Source organism: Puma concolor, chromosome B1 (genome assembly GCF_028749965.1).
Source record: "Puma concolor isolate L17-30 chromosome B1, mPumCon1.1.hap2, whole genome shotgun sequence".
Classification (NCBI taxonomy): Eukaryota; Metazoa; Chordata; class Mammalia; order Carnivora; family Felidae; genus Puma; species Puma concolor.
Window position 1 is genome coordinate 45,487,952 of NC_141670.1, and position 18,429 is coordinate 45,506,380.

At 50.9% G+C, this 18,429-nt stretch overlaps 2 long non-coding RNA genes across 2 annotated transcripts; both read right to left on the bottom strand.

Moving 5' to 3' along the window:
- Positions 1 to 4,476: 4,476 nt before the first annotated feature.
- On the bottom strand, positions 4,477 to 8,762 carry LOC147581616 (uncharacterized). Its single transcript, XR_015249713.1, has 3 exons — positions 8,429 to 8,762; positions 6,226 to 6,327; positions 4,477 to 4,592 (listed from the first exon to the last, which is right to left on the bottom strand). It is a non-coding gene; the product is annotated as an uncharacterized LOC147581616 (long non-coding RNA).
- A 6,800-nt stretch (positions 8,763 to 15,562) lies between these two features.
- On the bottom strand, positions 15,563 to 16,722 carry LOC147581617 (uncharacterized). The gene is made up of 2 exons (XR_015250092.1): positions 16,591 to 16,722; positions 15,563 to 15,794 (listed from the first exon to the last, which is right to left on the bottom strand). It is a non-coding gene; the product is annotated as an uncharacterized LOC147581617 (long non-coding RNA).
- Positions 16,723 to 18,429: the final 1,707 nt, after the last annotated feature.

The following is an 18,429-nucleotide window of genomic DNA, read 5'->3' on the forward strand; positions in this document are numbered from 1 at the left end:
GCCCAACAGCATGGATTGCCACTCGCTAAGGCTGAACCTCCTACTTCTGCTGCTGAATGTCTACACTGACAGCAAAGGAGTCCAACAGCGAGTCCCTGTCCCTCCCCTTGGTGGCAAGTTGATTATAATGGATTTCTTCTACCTGAAAGGGGCAGTGATTCAACCTAACAGGCATTGACATATATTCTGGGCATGAGTTTGATCTTTTTGCCCATGTGATGTCACCTAATATGAGTATCCGAGGCCTTGCAGAGTCTGGTTTGCTAATATGGTATCCTGTGCAATATGGCATTGGGCCTAGGGACCCACTTACAGTAAGAGAGGGGTGGCAGTGGCCGTGTGACCATGATACCAACTGGTCCTCTTATATGTCCTACAATCCAGAAATTGTTGGTCTGATAAAGAAATGGAAAAAACTTTCTGAGGGCATCGCTGAGGTGCCAGTGGAGACGATACCTTATGGAGACAAGGTACATTCTCTAGGATGCAGTATGTACTCTAAATTAATGAGATTATGTGGTGCATGTCTCTGACAGGTAGAATATATTGGGCCAGAAACTGAGGTGACACAGAAGGCACCCTGTTTTGGGGAATCTTAGTGACCCGTTTGGGGAACCTGCTTCCCATCCTCACAACTTTAGGCTATGTGGGGCTCAAGGTGGTGCTCTTTGGAGAAGGCTTCAACCAAGAAACAAAGCAAAAGTCTCACTGAGCCCCACTGATGGCTACTGCCTGGTCATTTCTTACTCCTTGTATCAAGAGGCAAGAAGGCCAGGATGGAAGTCGCCACCTTGTCAGGTGCAGGGGACCCTGATCACCAGCAGGGGCAGGGTTGCTGATACACCAGGAGGGCAGGGCAGGACACGACTGTCACTTCGTACATCTCATGGTCTTTCCCTGTCCAGTTTTGATGGTAAATGGACAAGTATAGCAGTCATGTCCTGAGAAGGGCATGCTGGCCAGGGGCCTAGATTTCTCCTTCAAAGATGAAGGTTGGGTCGCCCTGATAAATAAGCTCCTAAACCATTAGAGTACCAGTGGGGGTGGGGTGGTGTGAGCGATTCTGTGAATGGGTTGCAGCAGAGGGAGATGATGAATATCAGTTGCAGCCCAAGACCACATGGAATGGTAGGAGCTCCAGTTTGGTCTCCCTGGGAAAGGAGACCAATCAGAACCCTGGAGACGTGAACTTGTACCAAGCAAGTGAAACCTGGTGGCACAATGAGCGGACTGTGGTGGAGGCTATGGTATGCCTTCTGGCTGAGGAATGCTCTCCATTCACTGCCGATGGCTCACAACCGTTGTCTCAGTCTCCAGAGATTGCTGTGCGCAGCAGCTTTCGCCCAAGGTCACACCCTTTCCTCAACGGTAGCTTGCATCCAATGACTGCTTGAGGCAGGGTTACAAAGTGTGTACTTCTGACTTCAAGGCAGGACATCGCCAAGGGCCATCCCAGCTTCGGAGCTCCTGTGGCTTTGGCTCAGGCCTCTGCTGTGACTGCATTATAGTTCAAGTCTTCCCTCTGCCTCCATGCTGCGTCCCTCGCTCCATCATGGGTGTCCGTCTCGAGAGCACTCCTCAGTAAACCTTGCACACGGTTCTTAGTCTCAGACATTTCCTGGAGAACCCGGTCTATGGCAGGGATGTCTATAAACTGATTTTTCACTGGCAATGGGTCTAGCTGTGTTAAGACCAACAGCAGACCAACTTCTGTAGCAAACAATGTCAGAATCCTGGTGGCTCACCACAAATGAAAATCCTGATGAGTGTCTTTGTCACTGGCGACAATTCTGATGAGATTGCTTCTGGTTATTTGGCTCACCTGAGTCCTTGAAATGGTTGGCACTAGCTTCACTGCCTGGCGTCTGTCTACTGTCTCTGTGGAGGGGTCTCTGCCCAGGGAGCGCGTGGGAGCCTTAACCACACGGGACACACTGGACACGATGCAGCCCCTTTGCTCACGTTCCGTTGGTGAGTCCCATGAACTGACCTGGGAGGGAGTAGGTGCGGGAATTGAAAACTGGAAGGAAGGCCCCTCCCCAGAAACAATGCCACACGGTGTCAGAGGGGGCACGAACGTTCAGTCGTTGTCTCCACCACACCGTCCTAAGCAAAGTTGTGACATACGGGAGGTCTGTCTTGACTTCACTCAGCCTCCCAGTTCTGTGACCCTCCCCTTCCAGACACTGGCCTCTGACTGCTCTTTCAAGACTTGCTCTCCGAGAGCAGTGAAATTGACCACCTAAATCATTAGCTGATAAGCAGATAATCGGCTTACTACCCAGCCCTTCCCTGGAGTTTTAATTCTCTCCCTTCCAACTTCAGTAGGCTCTTCCACAACCCTACCCCTTTGCCCATGCAGTGACCCCTGCCTGGAGCACCGTCACCCCCTGCCTGGAGCATTGCCATCCCTAGCTGTGAATGGGTGGGTCTTCTCTTTCTTGAAGAGCCAGAGCAGAAGTCCCCTTCTCAGGGTTCTGGACCCCTTGGGCATATCTGGATTGCCATTCATCACACTGTAACGTGCTGTTTGTCTATGAGTCTTCTTCTCTGGGGCCAACGTGGTGTTTATTCGTGAGCGTGTAAATGCCGCGAGAATACCCCTCCCATGGGGTCAGGGATTCTTCTCCACTGCTCTGTCCCCTCCCAGGGCCTAGGACAGTGCCCACGCCATGGTCAGCATTTGGTGAATGAAGGATCCTTTGTAACCTTTCTGCCCTGGCACATCGTCCGGCATGTAGCAGGCACTCTGTTGTTGAAGGACAGTGCTTACGAGGTCAGAAGCACCGGCAATCTTAAGCAATCCTTGCTCGCCGTGCAGTTTCAGGCAGTGTATTGGAGGGATAGTTGTGAATCTGAGAAGTCCTTCTAGGTCTTGCTCAAATTATTCTACCTGGACACGCACAAGCATGTGCGCATGCACTCCTTTATTCCTGGCCCTCCCTCCAAATCCTTTTGGAGGACGGTGGCCCAAGAAAACTAGTTCTTGTAAAACTGGTTCTTGTCAAACCATTTCCTTATTTTTCTACCCAAAGAGGATAAAACCCTGGGGAGTGGAGCGGTAGGAATCCCCGCCTCCACCTCGCCCACCCCCCACCCCAGCCGCGGGCGCTGGGTTGGGGGGGGGGCACCTCCAGGGCTGGCTCATCATCAGACGCAATTGTTCCCACAAAGGCACAGAACTTGAGACTTAAATTGGATTTGCCTGTGGCTTTGTGCTCTTCGAGTCCTCCCTCCTTTGTTTTTGATTTATCGTTTTAATCAGTGGTAGTCAATCATTCCCTCTCCGTCTTGCTCACCATAAACACAACCCCTTGCCAAAAAAATTATGAGTGTATTAAATGATTTTATTACAGTAAACTGCAGATTGTACAGTGTAAACACAGGTGCTGCTCAAACTCTACACCCTCCAGTTCTGTCCAGACCAGCATGGGTGCCACGGAAAGACGAAGCTCCCTAAGAGTCAGAGGACAGGAGGTCATTTGGTTCAACCTTTCACCACTGAGATAAAGAAATGGGGGTCTGGGAGGGGAAGCCTTGGTCTCAGGTCATACTGATGGCCCACTGGCGGAGCTGGGATCAGACCTGGAGTCCTCTGATGTCTAAAATCCCTTCCACGACACCTTGGCTCTCTCCTCTCTTCTCCCACGTTCATTGTAGGCACACATCAAGAGGGTACAAATGCTGGCGGAGGGAATGGAGAATTTGAATGTTGTCATTTGTCCTGGGCTGTGTATACACCAGGGATCTTTCTCTCCTGCGGTTGGTTGGGGTAAACGCGGGACACGGGACAAAAGGCAGGTAGGTCTCCCTGCATCCCATCCTGGCTTGGGAGTGGTGGGGACTTCCTATTCTCTAAGGCTGGCTGCCTCGGGCATTGTTCTGGGGACAGGAAGCAGACACAACAAAAGGAGGCTTTTCCTGGGACGAGGCCTTGGGAGGGCTGCCCCGCCCAGCGGCTGCTGCTTGGTGAGGAGGAGAACGTTTTCCTGTAATGGCCTGACCACCTTGGAAGGTTTCCAAAGTGCCTCACCCAAGAACCTACGGAGCCTTGGAGTGGAATTTCTTTTGGTTCAGGGATAGAGTAAGAAGAATAAGAAACCCAATAAGAAATTGGGGCTAATTTCACCAAGGGAGTTACCCCAAATATCTTTCATCACTGACCATGAAACAGGCATTGTCCAAACAGGTGATTTATCAGGTGGATGGGACACTCTTAGGGGAGTAGATCCTGAAGATCGACTACTTGGAACAATCCATTGACAATGACACTTCCCACGGGGACATTTCTTAGCCTTTGAGAATCACCACGGATATACCCACACGCACACATATGCAACGTACGTATGACACATATTCATATACAGTTTAGTCTGCACATTGGCCGTTTTCCCGCCTTCCTGTTTGTTTGCTGGTTTTGGCACATCTGGGCCTCTGTAGTAAACAGACCCAATATTTACCAAGCAGCTCCAAAGGTTACGTTTGCTTCTAAAAGTTTTTATTCCTGGTTCGTTTGGGTAAGTTTCAGCTCGCAAGAGAAGCTGTTTTCGCTGAGCCTGGGCTGCTGGAGAGAGGCAGGAACACAGGCCCATCTGTTGGAGATTGGAACAGAAATAGCCCCCTTTAAAAATAAATCTCCGCTTTTAACTCCGTAGATAAAAATATCTGAATAAAGGACAATTCTTAATCTCCACCTTCTCCCCTGCTTGACTCAAGCGTTTCTAAGTGGAGTTTTGTTTTTTTTTTTTCCCTCTCCTTCTCCTTTTACAGGTTTCATTTTGGCTTTGATTCTAGCGAGTTTACTGACAGATTACTTCATTTTAACTATATGGCTTTTCTGTCTAGTGGGAGGCATATTTCTAAGTATCATATTTATCAAAAGAGCTCTGCAAAACAAGGGCCAGAATTACTCTTTTGATGGTTCCCCCTCTAACTACAACCACAATAAATTTTGTGAGAAAGAATGCTCAACTGGGGACCTTTTATGTTAAAGCCGAGAACCGGGGTTCAGACATTGTCACTTTCAAACCTCCACCAGTTGGGCCGATTCCCCGCCCCCCCTTCCTCTGCCCTCCCCGGGCGAAAAATCTCACATCTGGTCTCACTTGCAAGGCTGGTCCTGGGCTCCCAGGGGCTCCATATTTTCCCCCCTATAACTTTAAATCAGAGGAGCATTTCAGTAAATCACAGGGAACACTTATTTATTGGACATAGTTTTGGGTCTCTTAAAGCATGGAAAATAAATTTAATGGAGCGTTCGGAGCATTTCTCCAATCTTTTGAGGGATTACTTGGGGAATTTGTCAACTGCGCCAAGCCCAGCAGCCTGATCCAGAGAGATGGGGAGGAAATGATGGGAGAATCTTCTCAGAGGGCCCAGGTGGATCCTAAATCAGCCCCAGAAAGATTAATCTAAGGGGCCCGGTTACCAGCAAGGTTGATTGGCAGCACTGCCGTTTATTTAATAAACTATCATTTCAGCTGGAGGGTGACTTTAATCTGAATTACATTTTGTTTTTGTCATCCACTCTTGCCAAGTAATTTATGGAATACCATAGAGTGCTTCCTTGCCTCAAATGGCAGAGCGCGTCTGGGAGACCTGTGGCAACCGTGAGGGGCACAGAGAACAGTCCAGAGTGGGAAGGTGGAGAGAGGTAAGGACCCCCGGCTCGCCCGCCGCGTGCCCTGGGGTGTGGTGGGTGTCATTTGGGGCTGCGGGGATCATGTTTGGAGACGGCCTGGCCTGAGGAAAACGTAAAGGTGTTGATTGCTCATAATCAAGGGATGTGGAATTTGAATTTCCTAGGACAGATCAGAGCTGATGGGCGGGTCTCCATGGGCAAGGCGGTCCGTCTGCCGGGCTGGGTGGGCAAGTTTTGTTCCTGGTGCCCTTGAGTAGGAAATGAGGGTAGTTGGGGCTGGCCCTTCTTCTCTGAGGCAAGCCTGTCAGGAAAAGGTTTCTTAGGCTTTAGAAACCTGGGGCACTGATGTTCAGAGTAGTTTCAGGGATTCTTTAGGACAGGAAGATGGAAGGCTGGTTGCTGATGTAACCTTCAGGAAGATGTGCTTCCCCTTCAGATGGAAGCTGCTGGAAGAACAAAGGTCTGTTCATGAGGGCAGACAGGCTTTGTGTTCGGAGGCAGAGTCACAATGACATTATTGTGGTCACTATTAGTATTACTGCAATAGCACCCACGCCTTCCCCCGGAAGTGTTTTGGTTCTTACCTTCTGACTTGTCTTTATCTCAGGCTCCGTTAAGAAGGAAGAGGGCTGATTTTCTTGTTTTTGTTTTTTTTTTAGGTGAACACGGGTAAACTGAGGAACAGGCTTGGAATGCAAAAAGGAACAAAGGTTGGTGGAGATGCTCCAGCAACAGGGGTGCAGCAGGGCGACAGGGACACAGGAGAAGTCCCTTTCCAGCTTTCACAATGCCCCCAGGATCCCCAGGGGCTGGAGAAAATTCTGCGCCAGTTGTCGATTTTCTCGGAGTTTCTCTGATATCCTGGAGAGGGTTTTGCTCTAATTTCCCATCATCAGATATGAGCTCTTAGTATTCTGAGATAGTCTCCCTCTTCTTTGCTTCTTTATTCTTTGCTTTTTTAGCCTATGCCCAAGACCTCCTGAATAGCCATGGGCCAGGCGCTGGGAGCTGGGGAGCTCCCAGGGACCACGGAGGTGGTGGCTTTAGGAATGAAGAGGGTCGCTGGGGAGGCAGGATGACCTGCCTCCCACCCATGGCAGAGTAGGGTGGGTCCCTACTCTCTCCAGACTCAAAGTATAGCACAAATTGGATCTCTGTCCGTTGGGTTAATTCAGCTGGGTTGTTAGGTGTGGGTATGAAGGTTAGAAAATTACATGAGTAGGGCTTCGCTGCTCAGCAAGAGCCTTTAGGCTTACCCTGACCTTCATGAGACCTCTCACCAGTGTCATGTGCACGGTCTTCCTGACTGCCTAAGGTCTCTCACCGGCTGGTGTCAGCCAGGTTTGCAGGCTTGATTCCTACCTATCCTTCCCCTCCCGCCCCTTTCCTCCAGCTCCATCTCTAAACTCTGGCCCCCGTATGGTCCCAGGAACACACGGGACTCAGATTCCCCTTCTCCCTTTTGCTTTGGTGGCCCTTCTCTCCCTGTCCATCCGTTCAGTTCTACGTACACTCCGGGGACGAGATCAAGTTTTGTTTTCTCCTAGAACATGTCCCTGGCCACTTTGCTTCCTCTGACTGGCTTCCCCCACTGCTCTCTGTAGCATCAACTTAAATACTGTTCGGAATTGTCCTTATTGACTCATTGTTTCTCTGGACTGTCCCATCTCCTCGCTGGTAAACGAGGGACTTGGATGGGTGACCGCTAAGGTCCTTTTGCGGTTCTGACATCCTGGGATACTATGTGTGTCTCATCTCATCATCTGGACTGTAAACTTCTCAGAAGCAGGGATAATATCTTTTCTTTGCATTGACCAGTCCACTGCTGGGCTCTGAGTGGGTATTCCATAAGAACTTTTGTTGACCTGACCTTTTTGTGAACTTTCTCTGACTGGAAATGGAAGGTACGAGGAGGGGCTTAGGTGCCCTGGAAGCCTGGTCTTGCAGTCTGGCCTGAAGTTAAATTGTTCTGCGGTCTGTGGATGTGGTGAAAATTGCCATGGACATCTCAACTCTCAATGTACTCTGCGACAGGGAGTTGACATAGGGGACCTTTGCCCATTTTTTTTTTTAATGTTTACTTTTTATTTTTGAGAGAGAGAGAGAGATACAGTGCGAGTAGGGGAGGGGCAGAGAGAGAGAGAGAGGGAGACACAAAATCCCAAACAGGCTCCAGGCTCTGAGCCATCAGCACAGAGTCCGACGCGGGGCTCGAACCCACAAACTGTGAGATCATGACCTCAACATATACAGTTTGTGGTAAAGTAGAAAATAGTGCTCAGCTCGGCTCACACTTTGGTTTGGCCGCTTCACTACCCTCAGGACTCTGGCAAGTCATGTGGCCTCTGTCACTTGTGTTGGTTTACCTCAGAAATGACAATTGTGATACCTGCCCTGTCTCTCGGAGGGTTGTTATGGGAATAAGAAGATGAGTCATGTGAAGATGAACTGTCAAACATGAGGCTAATAGAGGGAGGTGTGAAGTGTGGTTATGTAACATCTCTACATCAAAAGTCACAAAAAGTGAAACATGAAAAGAGAGTATCAAAAGGCTCTCTCTTTTCCTCATTTGCTGTTGGACAAAGAACCACTTCTCTTCTCTGGATAATCCTCTGTAGAGACCCCCCCCCCCCACCTCGCCAAATACAATAAAATGAAATAAAATAAGATAAAAAGGAATAGGGTACAAGAAAAGAAAGTCCAGGAGTAAGAGGGAACATCCTGGTATATTCTGAAAGTTGACTCTGGGAAGAGAGGAAAACATGAGCAAACAAAGCTGTCACTCACTGGCAAGCTGCTTCCTCTGGGGAATAATCTCTGTGAAGAAACACTGAAGATCTGAATGTTGCCTGGGAGCAGGAGCAGAGACCGTCGCTGTGGCTGGTAAACCAGGAGCCTCCGGGATGGAGCCCTTCCTGTCCATTCTTGGGGTATCCGCAGCTCTGAGGGGGTCATGCTGTTGGGTAAGAGTCTGCCTGACCATTTCCTCAGCGTCCCAGCAGCCCTTGTGAACGGGCATGGCTGAGTGTGCACGGTGGTGCGGGGCCTCGCGTGGCAGACATTGACTCGAATATACCCACCCGCCCTTGGGCTCTCTCTCACACTCAAGGCTCACTTCCCACTTCCCCTTTTTCCTGTCCCAGCTTCCCTTCTTTTGACATCCATCTGCCTTGCCTGTCAATTGTCACCCCATGAATCAAAGTCAGAGGACTTCCCAAAGCTGGCCACTGGGCCTCTAGCCTTCTAGAAAACTGTTTGTGTGCGAGCAGACAAAGGACCACCCGCCCCCCCCCCCCCCCAACGCACCATCACAACTCTCCAAGACGATGATTGAGTTTTTCCCCTGTTCTGCTTGATACTTCTGCCAAAGCAAGAAAAATCCTCATTGAAGTCTAGCAGGAAATCCAATAAAAATTCTTCAAAAGATGGGCTTGACATTGAAAAACAGCAAAATTATAAAATAGGCCTTAGAAAAGAGAGAGGAGAGTTATTATATCTGGCACCAAGCAAAAGCCCCGAGACCCCGTCCAAATGAGCCATCACAGATTGAAAGTGTTTAGCTTCCCGTTGATTAAATATGGAGAAGGACCCAGGGCCTGCCAAGCCTCGGGGATCCAAAGTTTGTTTTCAGTCAGAATGTGTTTTCAGTCAATGGAAAAAATGGTCGGCCTGCGCTGGGCTATGTAACCGAGAAGCCCCAGGTTTGGGGTGAGTAATGGCTGTGAAGCAGAAAACCATGAGGGTTGTTAATCATCCCTCCCAGGCCCCTGTAATTTAACTCAGCGACTCATTCGACTTGGAAGGCTCCCCCCACTCCCTTTCTTCCTTCTCCCTCAGTTGATTTTGCTCAAGGGGGAATAGATGAGTCCTTCTGATGCTTGTCTCTGCATTTCAGTTGTTAAAACTCCTCACCCGCAAGACCTCCCTCTCCCCAGACGGGCCCCCATCTCCCGCTGCTCTGAACACCCCGGGGACGCAGGAACCGAGAGAGGAGCCGCAGTCACATCCGTGGGGTTCTTTCAGGGAAATCTCTTTGTCCCACGAGCTTCCTGGAATGGAGGCCTGGAAAAATCTCTTCCTTCGCCATTGCCTTTCCAAGGGAGGCTGTTTCTCAGAGGTGTTTACTGACATTCTTTAAACAGGGTTATCTTGTTCCAGACTTGCAGGCGGGCTCTCCTCTGGCCCGCTGCATTCCCATACAATTAAGGGTGTAGAGAGTCTGTTTTCGAATATCATTCAAGGCCCTAAGTGTGGGGCTCTGGGAGAGAATGAAAGGGAGAGAGAGAGAGAGAGAGAGAGAGCGAGCGCGGGCCCGTAGAGCCCTATAGCGCGTAGAGCTAGAACTCTGAGGTAAAGTCAAACCTTTCCTGTCAAATGCAAATGCCTATTCTATGTTTCCACTTGAAGTTTTACACCCTGTGAGTAGCCTCTGCAGTGAGGGGATGCTGGCGCATTTCGGATTCTCTTTCCTCTGCTCCCCCCCTCCACCTCACAGGAGCCAGGGCTTCCACTGGCACCAGGCGTTCATCCTCTTCACCTCTCCAGACGCCTGTGATTCATGGGTCCCACGGCGCTGAAATCTGGTTACAGTTGCAGGGGGTAGGCCCTGCCCAGCATTCTTGTGGTCTGTGCTTGTTTCAAAATGGCGGTCGGCCCCAGCCACAGCCTCATCAAAGTACAGGCGGCTTGATACCTTTCGGCTGGGCACCCACATTTGGTTACAGGAAGTCACGCCGACCAAATATTTTTGTGGACTGGGCAAATAAACTAAAGAAGATGAGTAAACAAGAGGCTTTCTAATGACGACATGTGAAACGCTCAGGGGTTTAGTGGAAACGGATTCTTTTGTAAGGAGAGCAGGTCTCAGGCAGCTTGGCTGCAGAGGACATGTGTCCGGGCCGCAGATGCCCCGAACGATGAGTGAGGAAGGGACAAGGAGAAGACGGCTCCATGGGGCTAGGTTGTCCCAAATAGCAGCTAGAGGCGTTCCGGGCAGGGAGAAGAATGAAATGCTGTGGGCAGGATGTAGGTGTGTGTGCACGCGTACGTGTGGGCACGCATGTGCGTATGCGTGTGCGTGCATGTCTGTGTGCTTCCTCCTTTCAAGAGAAAGGAGAAGAACTGAGTCAAAGTTAGTCCTCATGGACAACCCTCTGCCTTCACATTATTATAATCCTCCTCCTCCTCCCCCTCCTCACCATGACGGTTATTTATTGAGTCATGACAACGTGCCAGCATGGTGCTGGCAGCTTCGTGTGTCATCTGAGGCAGTCCTTCCAACGACTCCTTGGGACATGCCTCATTTTCCTTCTTCACGATAGGAACCTGAGATTCAGAGTCCAGAAGAACACAAAGCTTAAAAGTGGCACAGTCGGGATTTGAACCCAGGTCTGTCTAGCTTCAGCCCTGAACCCGCAAAGGCAGTCTGGTGGGCAGGCTATGGCAGGCAGTGATTCCAGGGCCCAGACGTTTGGAGAGAGCCCAGGAGGGTCCAGATCAAACATGCCACTTCACAGGGGGAAGAAAACCAGAAGCCTCATCTGGTGGGGAGTCTGCATTTCAAAAGTTGTGGAGGCTGCTGGGGGCCTCATGGACAAGAGCAAGCGCAGATTGGAGGTCACTGTCACCATCAATCACCACCAGCCTTTTGTTGGTAGGGTTGAACGGGAAGGGGCTGGTTTAGGCACCAAGCAGAGAGGGTGAACCAACAGCATTGAGGGGACTCTGCTGGTGGCAGGAGATGGGAAAGAGCATTTACAATTTTAAGATGAATCTCCATGGTTTGGGGAATACTCTGATAGAAGACAAGGTGCTGTTTCTAGGTCCCAGAGGTGTGACGATGAACAGCATTCCCATAATGAGCTAGCTCATCCCGGTGATGAGTCAACCCTTAAAAAGACTAGATATTTTAGGGCGCCAGGGTGGCTCAGTCGGTTAAGCGCCAGACTTCGGACTTTGGCTAAGGTCACGATCTCATGGTTTGTGGGTTCAAGCCCCACATCGGGCTCTGTGCGGACAGCTCGGAGCCTGGAGCCTGCTTCGGATTCTGTGTCTCCCTCTCTCTCTCTGCCCCTTCCCCCATTCACTCTCTCTCTCAAAAATAAACATTAAGAAAAAAAAAGAGACTAGATGTTTTGTGTATTTATCAGTCCAGTTTTGAACGCTTCCTTGATCCACATCACCCGCAGACCTGGAAGTTATCAAGAAATACATTATTATGTTTGCATTCAGAGATACTTTACAGTTGAGAAAAATATATACATGAAACATAAAGTATAATAGTAGCCAATATATACATTATCCATCTATCTATCTATCTATCTATCTATCTATCTATCTATCATCTATCTATCTATCTATCATCTATCTAATGTGTCAGACACTGTTTTAAGTACGTGCGTGTGTTAGTCATGTCTAACAATGACTGGCTTAGGTGAGAGCTCCCGTGACCCCCACTTTTCATATGAAGAAACTGAGGCACAAGGAGGCAAAGTAACTTGCCCATATGGCTGGTGAGCAGCAGAGCCAGCATTCAACTCCAGGCTGTGTGGAGAAGGCAGAGAGGTGGTGATACCTTCAAGAATGGGGTGACGGGGCCCCTGGGTGGCTCAGTCGGTTGAGTGTCCAACTTTGGCTCAGGTCATGATCTTACGGTTTGTGATTCTGAGCCCTGCCTTGGGCTCGCTGCTCTCAGAGCATAGCCCGCTTTGGATCTTCTGTCTCCCCCTCTCTCTGTCCCTTCCCTGCTCATGCTCTCTCTCAAAATTAAATAAAACTTAAAAAAATTAAAAAAAAATGGGGTGAGTCATGGCTGAGACCTGTGGCCTGTGGGAGGTCGGGGAGGGAGGGCAGGGCCGGGTGAGCCCCCAGCTCTGGGAAGGAGTGGGGGAAGTTGGACTTGGCCAAGTTGTAGGATGGGGGTCTTCACGAGCCGAGGCTGGGGCGAGACTGTTTCTGGACTCTGCTGGGGAGAGAGAGGGAGCCTGACTACAGAGTGGGGGGTTGTCAGGGACCAGTGAGTGGCAGGTTCGGAATGCCAGGCAAAGAACTTGGTCCATTCCCTCTGAGGAGGGAGGGGGGGTTCCCTGGGGGATTTGGAGCCTTGAGCTGGCATAGCATAAAGAACAAAGCACCAGGACACCTGAATTCCGGGCCCGGTGCTGCCTTTAGGTGTCTTGCCCAAGGTCATTCAGCTAATTCATCTCTCTGGATTCCAGCTATCTCATTTTTTAAATAAAAGGATTAGGCTAGATGAACCCTTCTGGCTACAAATTTTGCGGCAAAACCAAAAGACTCTAACAGGGTTTTTGAGGCGGATTTTGGGGGTGGGGCGGTAGAAGAAACTGGAGGCAGTGAAAACTTGGATTCAGAGAATGTGGAATGAGAAGGGATCTAAGAGCCCCACCTGCCCCATGTTTTACAAGTGGGGAAACAGAGGCACAGAAAGGGGAGGTGGTTTTCCTCAGCCACACAGCTCATTATTGTAGAGCTGAGGTGACAATCCAGCCTCTGATACTTAGTCTACTAACCTGCCCGTGCCTGTTCCACCTCGGGTAGGAGCTGAGGGGAAGCGTGCCTCGGGTCAGGGGTGGAAAAGAGTAGCAGGGAGGCTGAGCCAGAGAGTGCTAGCCACTTGCATTACCTGCTTGTTGTTTCAGCACTGGCTGAGTGCCCGTCCCCAAAGCTCAAGAGAGCTACTGATCTCTGGTTCCAGTCCCAGCTCTGCCATGGCAAGGCCCTGACTCTTTGGGGGTACTCTTGCACACTCCTCTGTGAAATGGCCAGGGCTGGCCCTGCTCTGGACTGTGAGCTGAGGCCATAATGTCATGAGAGCCACCGGTCAGGGAAATTGGGGTCTGAGGTGGGACCAGTGTGGAGGCAGACTCCCAGGGCCTGGGCTCCTTTTCGGCTTCTCTGGGCCCGGGGCCCTGTTCCTCAAATGTCCTGTGGTGTGGCAAAGGGGCAGGTGCTCCGGCCTGGAGCTACAGGGCTGGGTGCAGGTGGTGAGGCTGGGGAGGGCTGTGCTGAGCCGCTGACACTTGAGTGAACCTCCCTCCCAGGTTCTTATTAGCACTGCTCCATGTCAAAGGAGTCTGGTAAAAGTTAACAGGCCTCCCTGACTCCAGGAGATCAGAGGGACAACTGGGAGCTTACTGGGGTCAGGGAGAGGTCACTGAAACCTGCTTGATCGAGTAGTTGCTGGGGCTGACCCTGGTCTACAGGCCTGTCCTGTCCCTTCCCTTAATCCAGAACCCAGGGCTCCTTCCAGGGTGGCTGACCTGAGCCCCCCTTTGTCTGAAGGCCCCTTGGAAGGTGTCCTGGGCCTTCCTTGTAGGGCCCCCTCTCTGTTGGCGGGCACCTTCCCTAGGCTGGGGCTCAGTGTGTGGGGGAGAGAAAGTGATGCAGTGGAGAGAGGGCAGGACAGCTCTGAGGACGAGGTGCTGGGCTGAACAGGGTCTGGGCTAGGCCTAACCAGGTGTGACCCAGGTCCCTGACCCCTGGTGGCCCAGAGTGGGAGGAGGTGAGGGTTGGGGGCTGGAAGGAGGCTGCTGGCTAACATTTACCAGTACCTTTGAAGATGTAAATGCTGCCCCAGCCCCTGTTGGGATTGATGGGGTCAGAGTTCACAGGCATGGTCGCCTGCTTCTCCAAGCGGGCTGGAAATCTTGCAGACAGATGGGTTAGGGTCCCTTGTAATAGGACTTTCCCAGGGAGGGAGGGCACATGGAAACTGCTATTTCTGGGGCTGTCCTGGATGAGGCCCACTGGTCTGAACCCTGGGGAGAGGCTGACAGAAGCTGTTTTTTTCAATTGCTCACATTTGGGTATGTTTTCCAGGGTATATTTAGTCGCACTAACTAAGGTCCATCATTGGGAGGGAAGCTACCGTCTCCTGCCTTTCCCTGATTTGTACTTTTTATTCTGTAAATACTAGATTGCTTGAAGTTTCCTGTTCACACTAGGTTCTTTTTCCTCTGCTCGTTTCTCTGCGAGCACGTCCTTCCCCACCTTCTCAGCCTGGCTAACTTCTATTTACTCTTCGGCATCACCTCCTCCAGGAAGCCTTCTGGGAACGGAATCTGCCCCACTCCTCTGTTCCATAGCATTCAATGGTTCATTCTATCAATTACTATTTTAAGTGGTATGTACCAGGTCATGTCCTATTGGTAATGTATCAGTGCATGGAACAGACCAGAAATCATCCCTCAGGGAACTTCTATTCTGATGGTAATGATAGTGAACCATTGTATAACCTTATTTTAAATGCTTTATGTGTATTAACAAATTTAATCCCCAGAACCTCCCTAGGATTAGGTCAGTTAGTATCTACATTTTACATTTGAGGTTACCTAGCTGACAAGTAGCTAACTTAATTTGATTTAATCCTTACAGCAGCCCCAATGAGATAGATGTTGTTTTCCTCATTTTACAGGTGAGGAAACCAAGACAGAAAGTTAGGTAATTGGTCCAAGGTCATCTAGCCAGGAAACAGGTACCATACAGGATGGCTCGAAGCCTGTGAAGGACCACACTGCCTCCCTGTAATAAGAGTACTCTGTGCCGGGCTGTGCATTGGTCCTTGCTAAGCACTGATCTCCTCTAATCCTTATAACAGTCATGTGAATGAGCTGTCCCTGCTCTGAGGCTGGCGGCCAGCATGTGCTAGAGAAGGGACCCTTTCCTCTGTGCCACAGGAAGCTGGCAAAGGGAAAGGCGACCACTCTGAAGGCACCGAGTCCCAGTCTTCTGCTCCTTGCTGGCTAGGAGGCCTCAGGGCCTTGAAGAGCGGTGGGCCTGTGGTGCCTGGGGCTCCCTCCATCACAGGGAAGGCATCTGGTAACGTAGAGCCTTTGGTTCCAAGATTATTCCTCCCTGTTGAGATGTTTGAAGGGGTTCAAGGAGGTGATTGGACACAGCGAAGGTGTTCGGTGAATTTTTACCAGTTGTTGAGGAATCATTCTCTGTTCCAGAAAAACAACCAGACGCAGACGAAAATGCAGAGACTGCAAGCGTTTTGCTGTGGAAGGGGGAGGATTATAGCAGAGTGGACTTCTGTCTTCAGGCCTGGAGCAGGCGTGGGAGGTTCCTGCTCGACGCACGTTTGATTCCTTTGTTTTGATATCTGTTTTGTTTTGTTTTTTAAAGTTTATCTCTTTATTGAGAGAGAGAGAGAGAGCCGGGGAGGGGCAGAGAGAGAGGGAGAGAGTGAGAATCCCAAGCAGGCTCCACACGGTGCTGTGCCCTATGCGGGGCTCAATCCACGACCCTGAGATCATGACCTGAGCTGAAATCAAGGGTCAGACGCTTAACCGACTGAGCCGGTCAGGCGCCCCTTGTTTTTGTTTTAGTTTCTTTTTGCTTTTCCAATTAGGAAGAGACCATGGTCAAATCTTCTGGCTCACCTGCCCATACTGTAGGGCCTAGCAGGCTGGCCAACTGGGTATGTGTATGGGAAGAGGGGGAGCAACAAATGGGCAGCTGAACAGGGACCTGGAGCCCACAACCAGGTCTCCTGGCTTCTCACTCGTGCCATCGACCTTGTTCCCTTCCAGAGCCCTGTCTCCTGCAGCAGATAGCTGCCTCAGACCCCCCTGCCCCCTCCTCCAATTTATGAATCCCTTATTTTGCTTGAGTAAGAGTCAAAATGCAGGACTGCACCTCAAAGAACTAAGCTCACTTAAACCACTGGCAGGTAATTTGATAGACGAGTTGGCCAGCGCCCGCTTTGGGAATTAAGCAAAGCCTGAGCCGTGGAGACAGTGGGAAACAAGCTTGAGGGACTGGTGAGCGGGTGGCCTCATTTCACCCAGGGACAGCCCCAGCCCCAGCCCCACAGCTCAAATTGGAAGGCTTGTGTGTGCCAGGTCGACAGTTCCCATTTTTCTCTCAGCCTCTCCCTCCAAAATGCAGGACCGGCGGACCCTGCCGATGAGTCCTCGCCGACTCACCTGGGGCGGGGGTATCTAACCAAGTGTCGGGGAGGGCGTGAGGGCCAGTCTGTCCCCACCAGTCTACGTCTCATCTCCCAGAACCCACAGGGTAAGAACGCCAGCAAGGGATCTCTCGTTGGGTGAGCTCGCTTGTTTGTTGGGCAAACTCAGAGGGAAGGAGGGCCTTCCAGCAGATGGGCGTGTGGTATGCAAATAGGCGTCTCGTGGGCCACGTGCAGAAAGTGACCGCCTGTGGCAAGCTGCGCCACTCTGCCGAGGGGGCCCGTTGCAAAGGGGGAAACTTGTGGATCCTCTCATCTCGATGGGGACTACTCAGAGCTCTGACTTCAGATAAGCAGAACAAACAAGCCTCGGCCCAAGTGGGAACTGGTTCTGCCCCCTCTCTTTGCTTTTCTAAAGTCATCAAAGCCAAGTTCCTAAAGCCTGACTGTCTCACGGTGCTTTCTGATGGTTTCATTGTTTTGTTTATTGTGCTTATGACAGTGCTAACAGACCGCTTTCAAAGTGTGTTGATATTTCGGTTGTTTTTGAATGGCCCTTCTGTTTTTCTGCATCTGGACAGCATTACAGTCTGGCCCCAGGGACCCACTGGGTTCCTATAAAAGTGTACCAGGTCCCCTTTTGCAGAAAATACTGGCCATGGCAAGATCAGACACCCCGTCTGGGCAGGAACAAACAGCAAAAACTAGAGCAGAATCATGAGACAGTATTCAGCAGCCAGGGAAGACGGGCCTGTGCTGGGTAGGGGCCAACGAGCACTGCCAGCTGGCCCGTGGGTGTTCTTTCTGTCCACGTTCACAGTGTCATCTTCCCGCTGGAGGACTTTGCCTAGCAGAGGGCACAGGGCGATGCCACTAAATGCCGGTGGTCATCGGTGGGTTCCCACTCTCTTTGTCTTCTCCCAGGTTGTCTGGTCAGTCACCAGCATTAGTGTCCAAACAGGGGGCTCCTGGGGACCAGACGGAAAACAAGAGCTGGAAGAAGGGGACCAGCATGGAGTCCAGGGGAAAACCAGAAGGAGCAGGGTTACTGGAGGGCAGGGCAAGCACAGCTTATGCTGCTTCTCTTCATAGCTCTTGGGGGATCTTTCGCTACATTGAACACAAGGGCTGAAGTGGGGAAAAGGTGGAAGAGTCCTCCTAAGCCTCGTCCTCAGCATTTAGGCCTTTCCCTTTTGACTTCTCTGCCTGCCGCACGCCCTCCCTGCCACTTCTACAACCAGCTTCCTCCGGTGGGAGGGAGACTCGGGATACCGACCCGTGCAGAGGAAGTGAGTCACACAGGCGATCTCACTATATAAGTTGAGTACAGGCTCTAATTCATTTCTTCAGGGTCTTCTCTGCTTTCTTCTTCCAGGATGGCTGAGATTTTCTTTAGCCCACGTACCCGACCAGCTTGTAAATGGTTCCCTCTCGTTTGGCTTCAGGAGTGGCAGGGCCCCTTTCTGCCTGACCTGCAGGTAATTCCGTGGCTCAGTGTGTGGCTCAGATTTAGCAAGCCCCTGAACTTGCTCTCCGAGTCAAATGGGACGAAGATGGAGAGGGCCGACTGTGAGCTCTGGTGCCTCGGTGGTGCACTTCCAGGGGCCCGGCAGGTGCAGAGGAGGGGAGGAGTCAGCTCTGTCAGTTACATCTCAAACGGAACCACGGGAGGCTTGTAGACTACAGTTAGTGTGTTCATGCCCATCAACTTGTTGGGGGAGGGGTCAGGGGCTGCAAAGTCTGATGGACCAGTGACGACTGGTCTCTACCCACTAAGCCTCAAAGTTCTTGACTTCTTTATGGCAATGTTCCCCAGTAGTTCCTTCTAGGTATATGCTACCATGTGAAAAATTCT